This window comes from Festucalex cinctus, chromosome 8 (assembly GCF_051991245.1).
Source record: "Festucalex cinctus isolate MCC-2025b chromosome 8, RoL_Fcin_1.0, whole genome shotgun sequence".
Taxonomy (NCBI): Eukaryota; Metazoa; Chordata; class Actinopteri; order Syngnathiformes; family Syngnathidae; genus Festucalex; species Festucalex cinctus.
In genome coordinates, this window is record NC_135418.1 from 10,479,025 (window position 1) to 10,498,020 (window position 18,996).

At 39.7% G+C, this 18,996-nt stretch overlaps 1 protein-coding gene across 4 annotated transcripts in view; it reads right to left on the bottom strand.

The window, feature by feature from the left end:
- The window catches only part of sulf2a (sulfatase 2a), a 96,059-nt gene that overhangs the window by 35,217 nt on the left and 41,846 nt on the right, over positions 1-18,996 (bottom strand). For all 4 annotated transcript variants that reach the window (XM_077528969.1, XM_077528970.1, XM_077528971.1 and 1 more), the window contains one exon: positions 8,833-8,883. The gene's annotated coding sequence lies outside the window, so the exon portion shown is untranslated. The remainder of the gene's footprint in view (positions 1-8,832; positions 8,884-18,996) is intronic.

Consider the following 18,996-nt stretch of genomic DNA (forward strand, 5'->3'; position numbering starts at 1 on the left):
AACCGTGATTTTTTTTGTGGTGGTGTGTGTGTGTGTGTGTGGGGGGGGGGGGGGGGGGGGCATGGCATGAATTTTCAGAATATGTTGAAATTGGAATGATGTGAATAAGATAAATTATGTCGAAGGAGAATGTCGACAAAGTGTGAATAAAAATTAGGAATAAATTCAGCCTCACACAATTATACATGTTAAGATGTACTGACAACAATATCAAAATCATATACAAAATGAATCTTGATATTCATTTTCTTGCTCCAATATACAGTAATTGTTGAGGTAAATAACACCACTTAATTTATAATATTTATAATATTCGATAATGCGATGTTTTTTTATTTATCATGATCACAATCTAATTAGCATCTGCAACTGGGACTTTTCGTAATGGGTTTGGCTTAGCCATGATTACACCCGGCATCCATTCAATGGTTGCTATCCTGCTGAATTATTCACAAAGGAAATCACCATGTTGCCTGGAAGTTACAGTTCAACAGCCATGGAAGTGATCACAGGAGAATACGGAATAATTAATTTGATTAAAACAATAACTATGACTACTTCAAGGCCATAGATTGTGTTTGAGCATTTTATGGGGTGATAATGGTCTGAGGGTGCAATGAGCGCGTTATCTCATCTTGTGTTAAGAATACCGTTGGGGATGGCTGGTGCGGTATGGTGGGTTGGGGGCAAGCACTGCTTTACTTTTGCTCTCCACCCATTCACTGTTCGAACCCCCTGCCTCGCTAGCTATCTTTCTGTGAGACCTTTTGTCAAGGGATTAATGGGGTTTGAGACACGCACACACTGATCTCTCCCTCCTCTGTTGGAACCACACAGGGGGTTAAAGATTGGAAGATTGGAGCACAGAGGGACGACCTCATATTACATAGACTTTTCTGCTAGGCTGCTTGCTTATACGTATTTCCTCTGTGTGGTTTTGGTTTTAGATTATTTTATTTTTATGTGTAGCAGGTAAGAAGATCAGTGGTTAGGTACTTGAAAGACATCCTTTAGTTTGTGATGGGCCTTGAAATGAATGCTTCATACTGGGAGAGCACATCTCTCCAAGTCAGTATCTATCTCTCTCTGGTCCGCCATGGGACAGCTGCCCAGACGTCCCATCTGTCTGTCCTGACCTGTGTTAAGGGACCATGGGGCGGCCTAAGTGGCTCACAAAGGGGGTCCTTGGCATATTGCCCACCTAGAAATGACAGTGAGGCTGCCAGCAGCTTGCCAAACATCCCTGTAGGACTGTGGTGTTACAGTATTGATGTTGTATCGGGTTGCAGAGGCCTTGGCAGCCTTTTAATGAGCGCTCAGATTGATCAGGTGGTAATCATTCCTTCTCCCTTTACTGCGGATGCTTCTTATTGGTTGCTTCCAAAGGGCGGTCTGCTCTCTGATGCGTACTGGAGAACCAAGAATTAAAAGATGGATGAACAAATATTCATTTAATTTAAAACAACAACCCACAAGTAGACCCAAAGAACAAACTACCAAACCTAAACTAAACCCAAATTTATAATCAAGTTTTTATAATATGTTATATGTTTATGTACAGCACTTTGTATACAGAAACGCCTGTTCTTAAAGTGCTTCATAAATAAAGTTGAGTTGAGTTGAGTTATGCATACATAACTTAGGACACAAATACAAAGTTGAATATACCATGTTTAAAATTCTGTTTATGACTTATTATAAACAATGGTTAACTTATTTTTACATGCATGCAAGATAGTAATGTTAAAATTAGGGATGGATGAGTACCGATACAAGGTGTCAGTATCGGGTCGATGCCCAGTCGTATTTTAAGATATCGGTACTCGCGACGGCGACGGGTATCAGCTGCCCTTTTGCGGCTGTTTTACGATCAGGGACTAGAAATTACAGTCAAAGAATAGAAAATTTACATTAATTTCATGCAATTTTAAGGGATAATGTTATATTGGATAATATATATTATCTGTCATTTTAGTTATTTATTTATTTATTTTTTTGGGGGGGTATCTGTATCAAAAGTAATGGTGATATCAGTCCTGGGTATTGGTGCCTACTCAAGAGTTGCGTACTTGTACTCACATTGGTCTGAAAATAATAGTGTTGAACATCCCTAGTTAAAATGTTTTTTTTAAACAATGCCTGTACAGTTAATAAAGACTTTATGAAGTCTGCTTTAGAATGAATGATTTCTATTCATAGTCTCCAGTATGTCCGCGACCCTCGTGAGGAAAAAGCGTTGGAGGGAAAATTTTAGAAATAGAGAACAAACCAGAATATCTATTGTTACAGCTCCTATAAAATAATCACCCAAAATAATTATTTGATACATCAATAAAAGGAAAACTTCTAATTGAGATCATTAGTATGTGGAAAACTATCTTTGAAAAAGCTGAAATGAAAAAACAATAATCAGTACATAATCATTTCTCTTGACAAAAGGGTCCCAAATGAGCTACGGACGTTAGCAAAGATCAAACAAGCAGAGACGAAAGAGAAAGAGGGAAGGCTGATCAGCTTGTTATTCTGTCCTCACCTTTTTGTCCCTCTGTTCCAACAGCTTCCCTGCACAGGCTCACAACAGGACAGAGGTCTTTGGGACTCCCATTAGCCTTCTATTAGGCTGCTGTCAGAGAGGAAGCCAACTGTCACCCCTCCTGTGGTTGCAATCATGACCCCCAGTCAGACTATGCCCCCCCCCCCACGGGATCTATGGCAGGACAGAGGTAGAAATGAAAGCCCTGTTGGGTTCTCAGGGGAGCGGACATTGTGATTACTTTTCTTTGGCCTTTAGAGCCAAAGCTGCCCCAAGTTTCACAGCTGTGCTGCTGATTGGTCACACCGAAATGAAACGCTCAAGTATGAAATTCTGTGGATTTTCATGGGTGGAAAAAGGTACATATTGGGATTTTGTCCTCATCCAAATATTCCACACGCACACGCTCTCCCCGAAGCAACTCGCTCGCTCGCTCTCTCTCTCAACCACATTCTACTCATGTTTGCTCACAATCTTTTCCCATTAAATAGGAAACAGCAGTGGCTTGATCGAGTTTGTCACCCCTGTGTCGTAATTAATGTCAGTGCGGCTCTGTTTCCGTAATAGTGCGATTAGCACACCTGTCGACAAGCTCCACAACATCAACCCCCCTACACCTTAGATCACAGCATTCTATCATCTCTTATGGAAAATTAACCATCAGACAGAACAGGAGATTTAGCGAGCTTTCTAATCATCTGGAGATGAATCGACACCTTTAACCGTTTACTGTAGGTCACAGTGAGCGAGAAGGTCAATCAGATTCATGAGACGAGGACCATGGATGAAGGTGCGTAACACGTGGTCTTTGGTTGCACTCTATCAGAGGCATTAAAAATCAATAAGGATCCAAGTCTATTCAAGATTAACATAAATTCATGGTTAAGCATACGAGAGAGGGATGGGGATACACTGCCAACGTTTTTCAACAACAGTGTTATGACTGTGTTTTGGGTTAGGTCATGGGATCATCATGTTACGATGCTGATGTTGCCAGTTGCTATGCAGTTGCTATGTCCCTTGTGATGATATTGGTAGTTGCTATGCAATCTTCTATGTCTCAGATGATGAAGAAGTTGTCAGTCGCTAAGCAGTTGCATCCAGTAGTTGTCATGTATAAATGCTCAACAAAAATATAAACACTTTTGTTATTGCTCCCATTTTGTATGAGATGAACTCAAAGATCTAAAACTTCTTGGGGACCCAGACTGACTGTCAGTACTGACTGGTTTTCTGAATCCCCCACACATCCCCCAAATATAATAAAACAAACCCGAATAAAACAAATCTGCACTTTTCGGCATGGCCTTCTATTGCGGGCAGTCTAAGGCACACTTGTGCACTAATCATGGTGTCTTATCGGCATCTTGATATGGCAGACCTGTGAGGTTTGATTGATTATCTCGGCAAAGGAGAAGTGCTCACTATCACAGATTTAGACTGTTTGTGAACAATATTTGAGAGAAATGGTGATATTGTATATGTGAAAGAAGTTTTTGTTCTTTAAGTTTATCTCGTAAAAAATGGGAGCAAAAACAATAGTGTTGCGTTTATATTTTTGTCGAGTTGTTCTGCATTTGACCCTCTTATTTTGTCATACAGGCCTTTATTCTATCATATAGAATTGTGCATTGCTCTCGCACAGTGCCTCTCAAATAGTGGGACGGGCCCCCCCCAGGGGGGCGCGAGGCTCCATCAAGGGGGGCGCGTTTGACCTCGGGGAACATGCTTTTTTATTTTTTTTATTTTTATTTTTTTTACTGTCCTAGAACCAAGTGCAATTGTACCTCCACTACATTAGGGGGCAGTGACGCTCTCATTATTGGCAGAGTGTGGGCAGGGAGCATTCGCTCGGTGGTGAGCATGTGCGCTTTGCACACAGCAAAAAAAATAAAATAAAATCAGCACAAATTATTTTATATTTTTGTTTTGGAGGTTAAAGTTTTTTGTTTTTGTTTTTTTTTAATTTAATATTGAGCTCCTGAGTTAATGTTGGTGATCAGTTTGAATGCATTATTATTTATTGATTTTATGTAATTTAATTTTTCCGTATCATATGGTTTGACATGGTCAGTCAAAAAATGTTTATAGTTTAATTCAGGATTTAATTTGATTTTTGAATTTCAGCTCCACTTTAAATCTTTTCTGTTACAGTTAATAAAGCTATTTTTTATTGTAAGTTGGTCCATATTGCTTTCTTTTTTTTATTCTATTCTACGTTAATACGGATACAGAGGTGTGCTTATAACAATTTTATAGACAAATGATACTATTTATAGTCTCGCGGGGGGGCACGAGATGTTTTCTTCTTACTAGTGGGGGCATGACAGAAAATAATTGAGAAGCACTGCTCTAGCAGGAGTTACTGAGTGACACTTTTGTCAGTGTGTCAATGTCCCTTAGTCGAGGTTTTCTCTAAATATGTCAAGGCTTCCCATCCCTATTCCTCCATGCAAGCTGTTCTTCTATGTGTTCTGCATCCAGCCAGGCTAGCTGTGCTTACTTTGTACTTTTGAGCTCTGTATCCAGCCCACTCAAGGTTCTAGCCAAAGTTTCTCCATCAAGTGTTTCCCGCTTGTAAATCCCGCCCTGCTCTCTGTTGTTACTTGTATTTTTGTATAAGAAGACAGATCTCTGTTTCCCAACTCCCATTTCTTGTCTGCATTTTGGTCCTAAGTGCACACCTCACGTGACAAACAGTGGACAAGTGATGATCAGCGTTGTTTGTTTAGTTCCTCGTTAAACATGTGTCATTAAAAGCTATTAAGGCAATTATCTTAATGGTGTGTTAACAGAGGAAGGGAAAGGGAGGAATTCTGAGAATATCAGAAAATTGCTATCTGAATGTAACATTGGACTAGTTAAAAAGTAATACATTTTTGCATGATGCACAAATGTGCTCTCTATCTTGCCAACCACTTCCTTGCCAGTAACGAGGCGACTGATGACACCGACAATGAGCTGCCTTCTATGTTGAGCCTCAGGACTCTGCCAAGCAGCCTCTCTGCATGTGGGGCCCCAGGTTGGCACACTCACAGGGGGTCTTCACTGGGGTGCTGTCCTGGGCAACTTGCCCAATGTTGACAAAGCCTGGTATCGCCTGCTGTCAGGCCATTATGTGTTCACCATGCGGAAGGAATCAATTAGGCTGAGCTCACAACACAGCACTTTAATATTTGACTTCTAATCAGTGGAGCATGGAAGCAAGCTGGCACTTCTAGTCTTGCTGATGTAGAAAATGAGGGTCAGTAAAGGGATCGCATAGTGCTCAAAAACGTGCGTCGCATATGTTGGGGAGGAGGTGAGAAACAGCCTCAAACAACACGCTGGTCTCGTTGAAAAGGGAAAATAACCTCTTGTCCCTCGCAGGATATGAAAGCACGTCAGATCACTCGCATGCAACCAGCTGCGAGGAATGAGGCAAAAACAAATTTGCTCACAAGCAAGCTGAGCTCATGTGATAGAAAAGTGAACTGATGAGGTCTACATATGCCAGATGAACTGTGCCTTTGAAAGGGTTTTCAGATTGGAATACTTTTGGCTTTCTGCACTGCTGAAGGCCTCTGCCACAGCAAAGACGAGAAAGGGAAGAAAGAAAGAAATGGGATCCGTGTCCTCATAGTGGGGTTTTGAAGACCTCAAACAGAATAGCTTACCAAAGGCATATCATTCACCTGTCGACTCTTGACAGTGTCGCTGAGACAAAAAGAAGAATCAAAGTTCTTCCCCCTCTGGCGATCAGTAAAGAAACCAGAATTATTTTATTTTCCAGATACAGCAAAAAAAAAAAAAAAAAAAGCCTGTGTATTTTATTTTAATTGCTAAATGGACATTATGCTTATTCAAATTATTGTGATTTAGCTACTGTACATGACTCCTGTGCTTTCATTTACGCTGAATTGCTCCAGTCAGTAAGATGTCCAAATAATTTATTTGATGTCATTGAAAAAAAAAAACAACAACGAAGACTTCAAATACTAATTTCAAGCATGAAACATGGCCGGCTGTCCTCGCTTGTTTAGAGATGAAAGCGGGTTTACAGCTTAAAGCCTTGAAAAGTCAAGGCTATTTTTCCAACTATTGGTTTAATAATCCTGACCCTTCTTGGCTTGCTCATTAATGTTCATTAAGGGTGTCACGATTTCGGTTTTTTCTCGAAATAGATCGAAATTACGTCACGATTTCGAGCATCGAAATAGAAGAGAGGACACACGATTCAATGCCCCCCCCCACACATTAGTGTACAATGAATAGAACCAATGATCATAGACTAGCCTTAGCCTACAGAAGCATATGCCTCTGTGTTATAAAGTGGGGGAGCGCAAAAAAAAAAAAAATTGAAAAAAAATCGAATCGTGACCCCAAAATTGAAATTTAAATCGAATCGTGGAGTTGGCGAATCGTGACACCCCTAATGTTCATATATATATTTTTTTGCTCTCTCTCTTCTACATCTTTTCATTTCACTCTATCCTCATCTCTTCCTAATTAGCATACAGCCTTGACAACCAGAGCGGGGAAATGTGCCGAGACCACAACAGGGCTATACCATCACAGATTCATCCAAAGGAGCCAACAATAAGAAGTCTCTCTTTTTTTGTGCTAATCACTGTCAGACAGATAAAATGAGGTGACGAATCGAGGACTCAGAGATGCCTGGGCTGTCTCTGGATGCGACGAATTCACAGAAAAACAAAAATTTGTGGAGGTGAACATAAGTCTGCTGTATTGTTGGTCTCTTCCAAGGTATGACAAATCGACCAAAGCGGGAACAATAATCTGAGCTTGAATGTATTCCTCTTTGAAGGTGCAACATCGACATTCATGAAACAATTCATTAGGTACACCTGCACATTCTCACAGCATGCATCCACAATAATAAAGAAAAAATTGTACCTCTCTGACAGTGTAAATCTAAACTCAGCATCACTATGTTATTAGATTGTGCAGGTTTACTTGATGTTGCGTAGGGCTGGGTATTGCCGCCCACCTCACGATACGATACGTATCGCGATACATATGTATCCCAATACTTGATCTTCAAGGCGATACGTATCCCGATATTTCACATTCATTTACTTGCATTTTATAATAACAGTCATATGGATACCTAAAGGATATGTTTATTATGCTGGATGACAAAAATGTTTTTGTTAGTAGCTCTTCTGGTTTACCACCAAGCGGCATGCCTGGTCGAAATATGTACGTACTGCAGAGCGAGGAGCAGTTTTCACAGACACACCGGGAAAATGTATTAATAGGCAGAGGAGCCGATATGAGTAAAAATATCAAAGTATTAAAATTGCAGCTCTAAAATGTGTTTATTTGAAATATTTGGTAAAATAAAAACAATTTTTTTCATGTAACACATTCAATTTCATTTTTATACAAAATTTAAGAAAATTGGTACATTAAGACACATGTGCCATGTTATGTTTATAAGTAAATAAATGTTGATGTTCTTCCTCTGCTTTCATTTTTCTTAGCAAGACATGGTGTCCAATCACTGGTGAGCTATTTTTGCATTAATTGAAGGCAATTAACTTCAAAGACGCTGCTGGTTTTTATTTTTTTAGGTACAATGCAAGCTGCAAAGGCAAACGTTAACTGCCTATTGAAAGTTAACAAGCAATATCGATTCTGACGCCTGCGTATCGATACATGTATTGTAATGAGGCCCGCAACGATATATTGCCGTATCGATTTTTTGAGCACACCCCTAATGTTGCGCTGGGCGAGTACATATAGGTTGACTGCTTATGGCTGATAAATAATAAAACCACTAACAGATTTCACCTCGTACAGATCACCTTTCTACAATTATGCTTCAGTTATGCACACACTTCCTTGTACAAACATCATGCAAATAAAGAAGTGTATAAAAAGGCAAATCTTTTGCTGTAGCATCCAAAACAAATAATGAGAGAAATATATATAGGATGCAGACAAACTTAATATGGCAGCATTTATTTGCCTCAGCCTATTAAATCGTATCTACCTGAAATGAAGACAAGCAATGGAAATGCTTAGCTGCTTGTTCAATTGTACAGTAATGTAATAACTATACTTGTGCATAAATAGAGACTCATTTACACTCCAATGACCTCATAAGTGCAAATGTTTTTGTGAGCAAAAGAGCATCCAAGTGAACAAAAAACATTACTACTTATACTACTACTACTTCACACTGATGATTGTTAAAATCATCACAAAATTGTAATTCAAAAATAAATGCCTGGAAACGCTGCATTTTTTTTTCTAAATCATACTCTGCTTATTATGTATAAAATTAACCTTACCTTTCTTTAGAAGAAGTGGAGCCAGACGTGCTCTGCTTTAGAAGCCACTCACTGTGAAGCAAACACAAAAAAAAGTCCAGGGTGGATGAGTAGTTGTCACGTGAAAAATCTTCTACGCTCAAGAGTCAGACAACAAAACCTATTCATGGCTTTCGTGTTTTATGTTTGAAATGTGGTTTTAATGTGAGACTTTCCTTTTGGATCACTTCTCCACTTCAACCACAAACAGTTCTGAGTTGACAAGTAACGTTTAAAAAAAAAAGCCCTTTCCATACAAACTGTGGGAATGGCAACACTGTGAAGAGTTTCATGAAACGATGTAAACAAGCATATAAGGTGCGTCAACCCACAGTCTCTCATTATGAATCTGGAAGAACTCACACTATACAGTGCCCTGAAAAGTATTTGCCCTCAAATTCTTACTTTTTTCATAGTTCCCCACTTTAAAGAGAAGTCAAGTCAACAATGCTCTTGTCAATATGTTCTATGTGCCCCCAGTAGTCTAAACACAGCATTCTGATTAACATTGCATTTGTTGAATAGGAATTAAGCTGCAAGAGCCACTTTTATCCATAAAGGGGTGGCCATTTTGCCACCTGCCATGTTGTGGCCTGGAAATGACATCACAGTACCTAAAGGTTTAGATATCAAGTAGCAAATAAATAAATAAATATCAATGGTAATTTTATATTATGTGGAAAAAAAGATACATTCAAAGATACTAGGCCCTGTGTTAAAAAGTATAAAGGAACCCAGGACATTTGCTGTTCACGCTCACTTCAGTTAAGGTCAATGTTCATGACTCAACAATGTGGGAGAGACTGGGAAAAAAATGACACCATGAGAGTTCCAAGGCAAAAACCTCACCAAAAAGAACAAACACATCTGTATAGTTCCAATGGAGAATATACTATCGACAGACAAAATGCAAGTTCAGTTGAACTTTTTGACAGCTATGTGTCTCGTTACTTCTGGCATAAATGTACCTGAATTTCAGATTCACATTATAGCAATTTTCAAATATGGCGCTACTTCAGGACCTAGATGACACGCTGTGATTGATGGAACCATGCATTGCAATCAGTTTGACTTCAAACTGAAGCACGTTTGGGTTCTGCATCACAACATTGATCGAAAACACATCAGCAAGTCAACTTCTTAAAGACCTAAATAAATAAATGAATACAAATCCCACATAGTCATTATGGAATAGAACAGAACAGTCCCTAAACTGTTCTCACAAACCTGAGACGGACAAATTGAGCAGAAAGATTCAGGGAGGACAAAGAGCTATTTTCCCCACACCTGATTGATGAACTCAATGATTGCAAGGTGTGCCCGTCCCTATAGTCGATTTGTTCATTTACCACCAGGCAATCACTAGGCTGTTTTCATTCCGTTCTTTCCACTGTACTGCCTCCCACTGTTTCCACATCCCCATTGGACCAGTATACTTGTAAGCGTCAAGTGAAGACATGTTGACAAGAATGGTCTAATCTCTGTTTTGATTGGACATGTGTCGAGGCCACCCTACGAACTTTAAGTGCGCCTTTTTGGGTGTTCTTCCGGTACAAGGTTTTGCACAATGTATCAACACACATGCACAAACTAGCCAAGTGGTATGTGTAGTACGGCTAAGAATACGCCTGAGAAGCGGGTAAGCTCACATATATGTTGCTGCCAAGGCACGTCTCTGATCCCAGCTGCTCCCTTTCCGGCATGGTTCTGCCAAACCATTCATGGGCATCAAAGAGAGGTGACTGGACACCTGCGCCTGTCAATCTGTCCGTCTGTCCATCTGGAGCATTAAAACCCAATAAGACCATCGGCCTCTGTCTTTGTTCTGGTGGTCTTATTTCTGGATCCGGGACACAAGAACGAGGACGCCGCAGACATCATTTATTTTGACAGGATTATTTGGCCCAATGTGACATCCGCATTACCTTGTGCATGCCAGCTAATGCAGCAACGGAGATATACTTTTCATTGTCTCGTCACGAAGGAGTGGCAGATTGAATAAAAATAAGAAGGGAGGGGGAGGATGAGAGGAATGGATTGAAACAGGCTGTGGGCAACATCGTCATGTGACAAGCATGACAACTGAGAGAAAATGCGACACCTGGCCTTGTCCTTGATGTGAATAAGAGCACGATACATCAAAAAGTCAGAGGGAAGAAGAATGACTATTACCGGGAGAAGAAAATGAGGAGAAAGTAGCTATTTATAGCAGCAGAGTAAAAATACGCTAGGGGTTCATTGAATATTTCCCTAAATGTAGAACCCCTGTGTGTTAATCATAGGTATTTTATTAGGAATAGCTATCTTAATCTTAAAGAATCTAGACCAATGCTGCTTGAGGTGCATGTTTGTAAAGGAAAGAGGGAAGGGGCAGGTTTTAAGTATAGCGACTGAATTGGAAGCGGTGGGTGAAGATGGACTATGTATTATTAATATTTCCATGTTTTTTTTGCAGAGTTACACTATTATTGCATGGGGATTGTCATGCAATGGGATCAACATTTTTTAATAACAAAATAAAGCTCTCACCCCGCCCCTGTGAATGGGATGGGCTGGAATGTATCTTCACATCTGTTCAGGTTGATCCAGATGAATTTTGTCTGGGAGGATAAACGTGCAACAGCCCCGATGGTCTTTTCTTTGATTGTCTGCCTTCTCCTCATCTGGTAGGAGGCTGATTGATTTCAGTGGGCTGGAACCCCTGGACTGCCCCTATTGATCCCGCATCCCAAATGCTCTCTCTTTTCCAATTAAGAGTTCACTAAGCCGCCACTATAGAATACTCCTAATGAATGCCAAGTCCCTGCCAACACTTTAATGTTACTCTTGCCTGTCTCACCTCCTTCCCCATTTCTACCTCACTTCCCTGCTACTCTTCTATTCTACTTAATGCTCAATACCTTTTGAACAACGCAGCTGGTATTTGTTAAGATGTATTTGATTGTACTGGGATAGCAAAGGACTCGCTGTTCATTAAAGATAAGCATAGAAGATTTCCCATACAACACTGAGAATGAATCTCTTCACCAGCAGCCAGATTTGAGGGATTAAAGCGATTTGAACTACTTCAGCATGAGTGTCAGGCAAAGTAGATCAAACTATGCACTGGGTAAGACTTACATCAAATACACAAAGTTGTGAGAGTAAAGAAGACAAGTTTTATTTTTGTTTATGAGTTCAGTTTACTTGAGAATAGAATAAACAATGTCTGACTCTAATTTGATTTAATTGACATGTATACTTTCAACAAATACACACTTTCGCCTTGAGGATTCAGTCGCAGAGAAAAAGCAGTTCACAAGCAGGTCACTTGTACCCCTGATGCACAAGGTTTTAAACCTGTAGTCACACCGCTTTGGCGGAGTGAGAAAATCCAATTTCAGAGATCTGTAATTCCATAAACCTTATTACGGCAACACAATGGTTGCTGCACCCCGAGGCACGAAGGTGGGGTGGGGGGTGCAGGGAATGGTGCGTGCTGGAGTTGTGACCAAGCTCAACATGGGGCGCGGGTATGGTGACGGACACAGAAATGAAAATCCAGACAGTTGGAGTGTGGAAAATAAGGGAAAGGGAAAACACATGATGAACACTGTCGAATACAATGAGACTTGGGAGCAGCTCTGTTTAAGACGGCATGTTTTGACTTGAATTCGTCTATCACATTTATAAATACAGTAGATCAGGTGTGTCAAACTCATGTTACCCCAGGGGCCACATAGAGAAAAATATGCGACCAAGTGGACCGGATCAACAAAATCATGAAAACAATTGCCGTCCATTATACACATATGCTCGCTATTTGAAGGCCAGCCGTTAGCGGAACTCAACTGTAAATATATTGTTCCAAAAATAACACAAATGCAAATGGAGCGAGTATGAGTTCCGGGTGTGTTTTCGTTTTGCATATATGTTGTTCCCAGAATGCATATTGTGGTGGTTAATGATATTATAAGGACATTATGCTGCATTCGAGGATGGTCGGAAGTCGGATTTATCAGAGTTCCGACCTGAAAGCGTTCGAGGCTAAATTAAACAACTAAAATAGTGGATAGTCATGAATTGATTTTATTTTGGTCATCAAAACTCATTTTGACCTCCGGCAAACTTGCCTTCTCGCAATTTTGCTTCATTTATTGTATTTATCTAATTTCATAAGCATTTCATACAGTTCAGTAATTCACCGTATAATTTCATGCAGGGAGATTGCGGCACACTGTCACGTACGTTGAAGTTATGTCAAATATTCATGAATGAAGAAAGCTATCTAGTTTTATACTTGCGTAAATTGTGTTTTACGGTCTGTTTCCAAAGGGGTCGCCATTGTAGAGCGACGTCGCATTGTAGATCATCAGTGAAGTCGGGGTACTTTTTTCCCCAACTTTGCACGCGGGATTTCCAAGTTCAAGGGGGCGTTCCTGTACACACTTCCTGGTTTGAAGTCGGAAAAGTTCGACTTACGACCATCCATGCAGCATTAATCCTTGTCATATGTGTTTGTGTTACCAGTAGTTGACCGTGTGTCACGTTTATGTTTGATTTATGTTGGTCTATGTTTGTTTTTGTTTTGTTTTTTTATACAAAACGTAACTTTAGATTGTGTGTAAAATAATGACATCCAGGACAATTCTGTGTACAAGTTGCATTGCTCATCTAAGGATTGCTTGTGAAATTAGGAATTTATATGTTTTGATTGTGGCCGGCTGATTAATTAGTCCGGCAACTCTTTTTTTTAATTTTACAAAATCAACTCGCGTGCTGAATTAAACCCCTTTGCGGGCCTGATCCGGCCCACGGGGCGTACGTTTAACACACCTGCAGTGGATTAGTGTTGTGTCGGTCACGACCGATTCATTCAAAAAGAACAAATCTTCAGTGAATGTGAGTGAACGGGTCACTTCTTGAAGTGACTTATTTTCTCAATTCATTTGAGAGCAGCCACGCTAATGCCGTCAGTCTTCGCAAACGATCAATCAGCAGCTCGCGTCAGACGTGGGTGGGATTTTACGACACATACAGCCTCGCTATTAGTGTTCAAGAACACGTCACTGAGGAAGCTTCCCGTTCGCGAAGACGTGAACGGATCAGTGCGTCAACGAGTCAGTGGGTGAACGTGTTGCCATTTCTGGTTCAGGAACGATTCAGTGAATGTGTTGCCATTTCCGGTTCATGAACATATCAGTAAGTGAACGAGTCAGTGGATGTTCCGGTTCAGGAACGAGTCAGTGAGTGAACGTGCTACCTCCATTTCCCGTTCGCGTACGATTCATTGAGTGAACGTACTGCCATACCAGTTCAGTGAGTGAGTGATTGTAGTCTTGCCACGAGTGATTCACGATTTGCCAAGGAAGGAACTACTCACAGCAACGCCACTATTTCCGTGCTGGCGGGGACAGGCTTTCATTTTTATGTGTAACGATTCAGTAAAGGAATCTTTTGAACGGTTCTTTTAATGAACTGATTCTAGTGATTCAGTTCACCTAAAAGAACTGTAATGCCCATCACTACAGTGGATTCTTCGAACTCGAACACACTGTAGTACAAATTGATGGTTTAAATGGGATCATGGATCATCAACGTAAAATCTTACCGTACCACATAATATTCCCAGGTCAGTGGTTAGTTTTTTCTTTGGCTTGTTGTGGCTTTTTTTTTTTTAAACGAAATTGTATTCATGTACTTGTGTCACCATGCCAGTCGTCCCAGGTTGTCAAAGTTAAATGATGCTTCATTTTGGCACATTTATATTGAATATTTTATTCCCCCAGTTCTTGTTTTTTTTACTGCATGATAGAAATATTCTTCAATCAAATCAAATCAACTCCTCTTCAAGTTATGCTTTCCTCATTTAAAGGTTTCTCTGCCTATAATTTGGGCAACTAAGCTCCTATGATTAATTTGCAAGTGGTGTCCAGTAATGGCCTCTCACAAGCGCCATTCATTAACAGTCTGTACACAAACGCTGAGACACCACAACAGGGGAGTCAACCCAAGCAATTGCCTCGAGCCCTGAGCTCTAGGTGGCCCTGAGAGACGGCTGACATTGGCCCATGTCAATGACACAACTGGAAGTATGCATACATTGCATGTAAGAATCTCCCTAAAGGGGGCCCCTACTAGCATGGTTGTAGTCAAATATACCAACAACAAAACAAAGCGAACTTATCACATTAGGCATCGTGTTTCCTGGGGTGGTGATGGGGCTCTAATTGCACCACTGAAAGTTAGTAGATTTGTTGCTCATCACGTGAAAGAAAAATGATAACAGCACTGTCATGACTGTGTTTTGTCTGTGTTTTGTTTGGGGCAAGGGTTCTGTTCGGGTCATGACTGTGTGGTCAAGTGTCTGTTTTGAACTGATGCAATCAGCATGTAACTGGCTTCCAGTTTCAACTGGTAAGAAGCTATGTGATGTCAGAACCTATGTGATGTAAGGAATCTTTAATCTCTTTATCTGGTCAGAAGCCAATCAGAGAAATCCATGTCAGTCCTGTTACCCACATGCCTAGCCACAGCCAATCGGATCCATTCGCTGTCTATATAAGTCTGACAGAGAAGTGTGTGTTCGTCGGATTCTTCTGTTCCCCTGTGCACCTCCACAGCCCTAATTAACTTAGCGTCTCTTGATTCTTGATACATTCTCGTTGTTTCTGGTCTAGTCAAGTTAGTTCCACGCCCATCAACGTTATGCGAATAAAGAGTTAAAACCTATTTTGTTGTCTGCGTTTTTGGGATCCAATTCCAGAACATAAGTCGTAACGAAAGCCGTAATCTGCATTTGCACAAGACTGAACACCAGAAACAAACGTGATTTGAACCACAGTGTGTGGAGAATAGTGGAAATTAAGTGCATTGTAATACTATATTATTTTTGATGAAAGAAAATCACCTTTTATCCAGACAACCGAGAACTACTTTTAATTTTGAAACCATTTCATAATGACTCCTTTAAAGATAACACATCATTCTTTGTAGGTGTTAGGGCGAAGTAATTTCACTCCTTAACTGATTTATTGTAATATAAATCTAAGGTGCTACCATTACTGAGAGTTGCTTTCACAAAAAAACAGATGCTGTATTTTCTTGCATCCTCCAACAATCTTATCTGGTGGTTATTTTTGGAGCTCATTGGGTTGTTTTCACCAAACCGAGTTTGAGAACATTTTATCCACTTTTCAAACATCCCACCACATCTTGGGTACATTGTGCATGCCTCTCAACCTGCCGTTGTCTGAGTGCTCTCAATGAATGTTTCACAAAATCCCTGCACGGAGGAGTGGAGTGTGTCTGCCATATTAATGTTAAGCACATGAGCACGCACCTGAGGAGCCAGTTGCAGACACTGGAGGACACACACTCATTAGATGGGAGATGAGACAAGAAGATTAAAATACTTGATAAAACTCTTCAAATCTATATATGACACTCAAACTTTGGATGAAGCAGATAAAAATAATTATGCTAGTAATTACAATTATGGAAATGAGATTTGTCTTATCAGACGGAATCGCTGCAGATGGAGAGCTCCCAACCTCCCACTTGCTGCCTTTAGCAAGTTAATGCTGTCATAAGTTATTCACAAGTGCGACAAAACTGCAGCAAAAGGTCACAGATGACCCGGGGATCTAAAATCTCATTGGAGCACGGCCCCAATATAAAATGTAGTAATATTACAAGGGTTTAGTATCATCTTTGCTATTTAATGATGGTGAGTCTCATGAGACTGAAAAAGCAGTGAGGCTCTTTTTGATGGCGAGCAGGGGTCTCACTGCAGCAGCCCGTGAGGCGCCTGCACCAATGCAGCTCAGACACATACAGGCAAATGATTGGAATCTGGATTGTTCGAACACATGGCCCGCCCACACTGGAATTAAAGTACACACACATACATGTGCACACACAATGCAGTATTTGCTCTTGTTGGGATGGGAGAGTGTGCGAGGTATCGTCAAAAGAGCCCCTCTTGCCATACTACCATTAGAGCCGCAGCACTGAGATTTACACACTGATCTCCTGATGCTGCTTCAGCGCATGGCCAGTTAACCGCAGATCACACTGGAACAAGCGAAGCGCTACTCACGGCACTTTTCATGTTTGCCAAAGAATGCATAAAATGTGATTCCCACTCCAGCAGTAAAATCTTGTGAAATGAAATGTGGAAGGGTGTGCTTATTAACCTTCATTTATTGTTTTTGTGTACGTTGCATAAAAAGTTCAGGCATAATTAAGCCTTCACTAATGAAATATATACAATAAAATATTATTTTAATGATCTAATCTCATTAATTTAATCCATCTATCTATCCATGTATCCATCCATCTCTATTACCATTTTGATTTAGGTATTGACGGGGAAAATAATATATTTTAATGCTTTACATTCAGTGATGGGTCGTTCTGAACACGCACACAAAGGGCCCTATTTTCATAGATAGGCGCCCATTCGCTTGGCAGAAAAATGGGCGCAACTTCATTGTCGTGCTGGGGCAAGTCTAGTTTAGCATGTTGGGAACTGTCTTGTGCCTCGATGGGCATTCTGAAGCTGGCGCGTCCCTAGCGCACTTAATAATTTGGTGACAGAAAATACACTGAACTCAGTGTTACAACAAAACAGGCACATCTTTAGTTTTCATGGCGAGTTTAGGGTAGCAACAATGAACTGATAATATTCTAAAAATTCGATATTTGAAAGTGATGGCAACAAATTTAAGTATTGATTTGTTGCTTCGCACAATTTTTATGTCACTCATCCGCTGCGGGGTGCTTTTATTACATCTGTCGCTCTATGTTACGCACTACAAAGCGCACAGGAGCTGAGCGGCCAGTGCACACTCTTCATTTCATTCATTCATTTGTTCATTTACTTCCGCCGGCAATCAACATCAACAGTATATCAATTTTCCTATATACTTTACTAAACCTATCCTGAAAAGGAGCGGGAGGAAGAAAAACTTCAAGACAGAAGTCCAGTCATGTGAAGCAAGTCAATCTTGGTGCTGGTATGGATATACTGTATTAATTAACCAGGTTGACAAACAAGAATAGTTCATTAAACGTAAGTTAGCTTTAGCTTGTTATGACCAAGAAGAGCAGCATCGTGTAATTTGCCTGGCTCGACAATAGACTTTTTTTGTTGTTGTTGTTGTTTTTTTGTTTTTATAGGGCTGGGTTAATATATATATATATATATATATATATATATATATATATATATATATATATATATATATATATATATATATATATATATTTGATATCAAATCAATTTTCCTTTGAGCCTGATATCAATTCACAAAACTATGAATCGATTTTATTTTAATATTTTTTCCATAAATTTATAAGAAAACAGAATTTTAAAGGCCTTTTTTTCTACTGTTTTCTTGACATTTATTGTTCACGTGAATTTTTAAGTATTTTCTTACATTTACCAGTATGAAACACCTGACTTATTTTACTTTGCGACTTTTTAATTTATATTTACAATTATTGAATTAGAATTATGAAAATATTTTCATCTCTACCTTACCATGCCAAGGTTTGTGTAATACTTAAGTAATTATATTTATAAAAGTAGATCATTTAACCAGTTACTTCCTTGCAAAATTTATTAGAAATTTAATGTTTGTGGATTTTTTTATCATGTCTTTGATATTTAAGAAGGCTTGATGTTCCATAATTAATCAATATCGGATTGAAGTGAATCAAATCGAATCGGGAAAAAATTAAATCGAATCAAACTGAACTCTTGTGACTCGAAATTGGATTGAGGAAATTAGAATCGATACCCAGCCATATTTTTTTTTTATTCACCTGTCTTTTTTTTTTTGTCCCTGAATTGTTCAATATGGGGTCATTGTCCAATATACTTTATTGGTGATGTTGAAATATATTTGAGCTTTTAGTTTCATCATCACAGTATTTCTGTGTTTTTTTGCTTTGTGATGAGGATGCAAATAAATTTCTCATCTACATTCAATGCTGTTTAATCTGCCAATGCTTCTGCAAATAAGAAGTCAAATGTTCTAACTTCACGTTGTTTATTCTAACTCCCAGCATTAGTTACTGTGAAACGGACATGTAAAACAACTGATTAAACAACAAAGGTCCACTACCTAAATGCTATCATACAGTAAAAGCCAGACATGC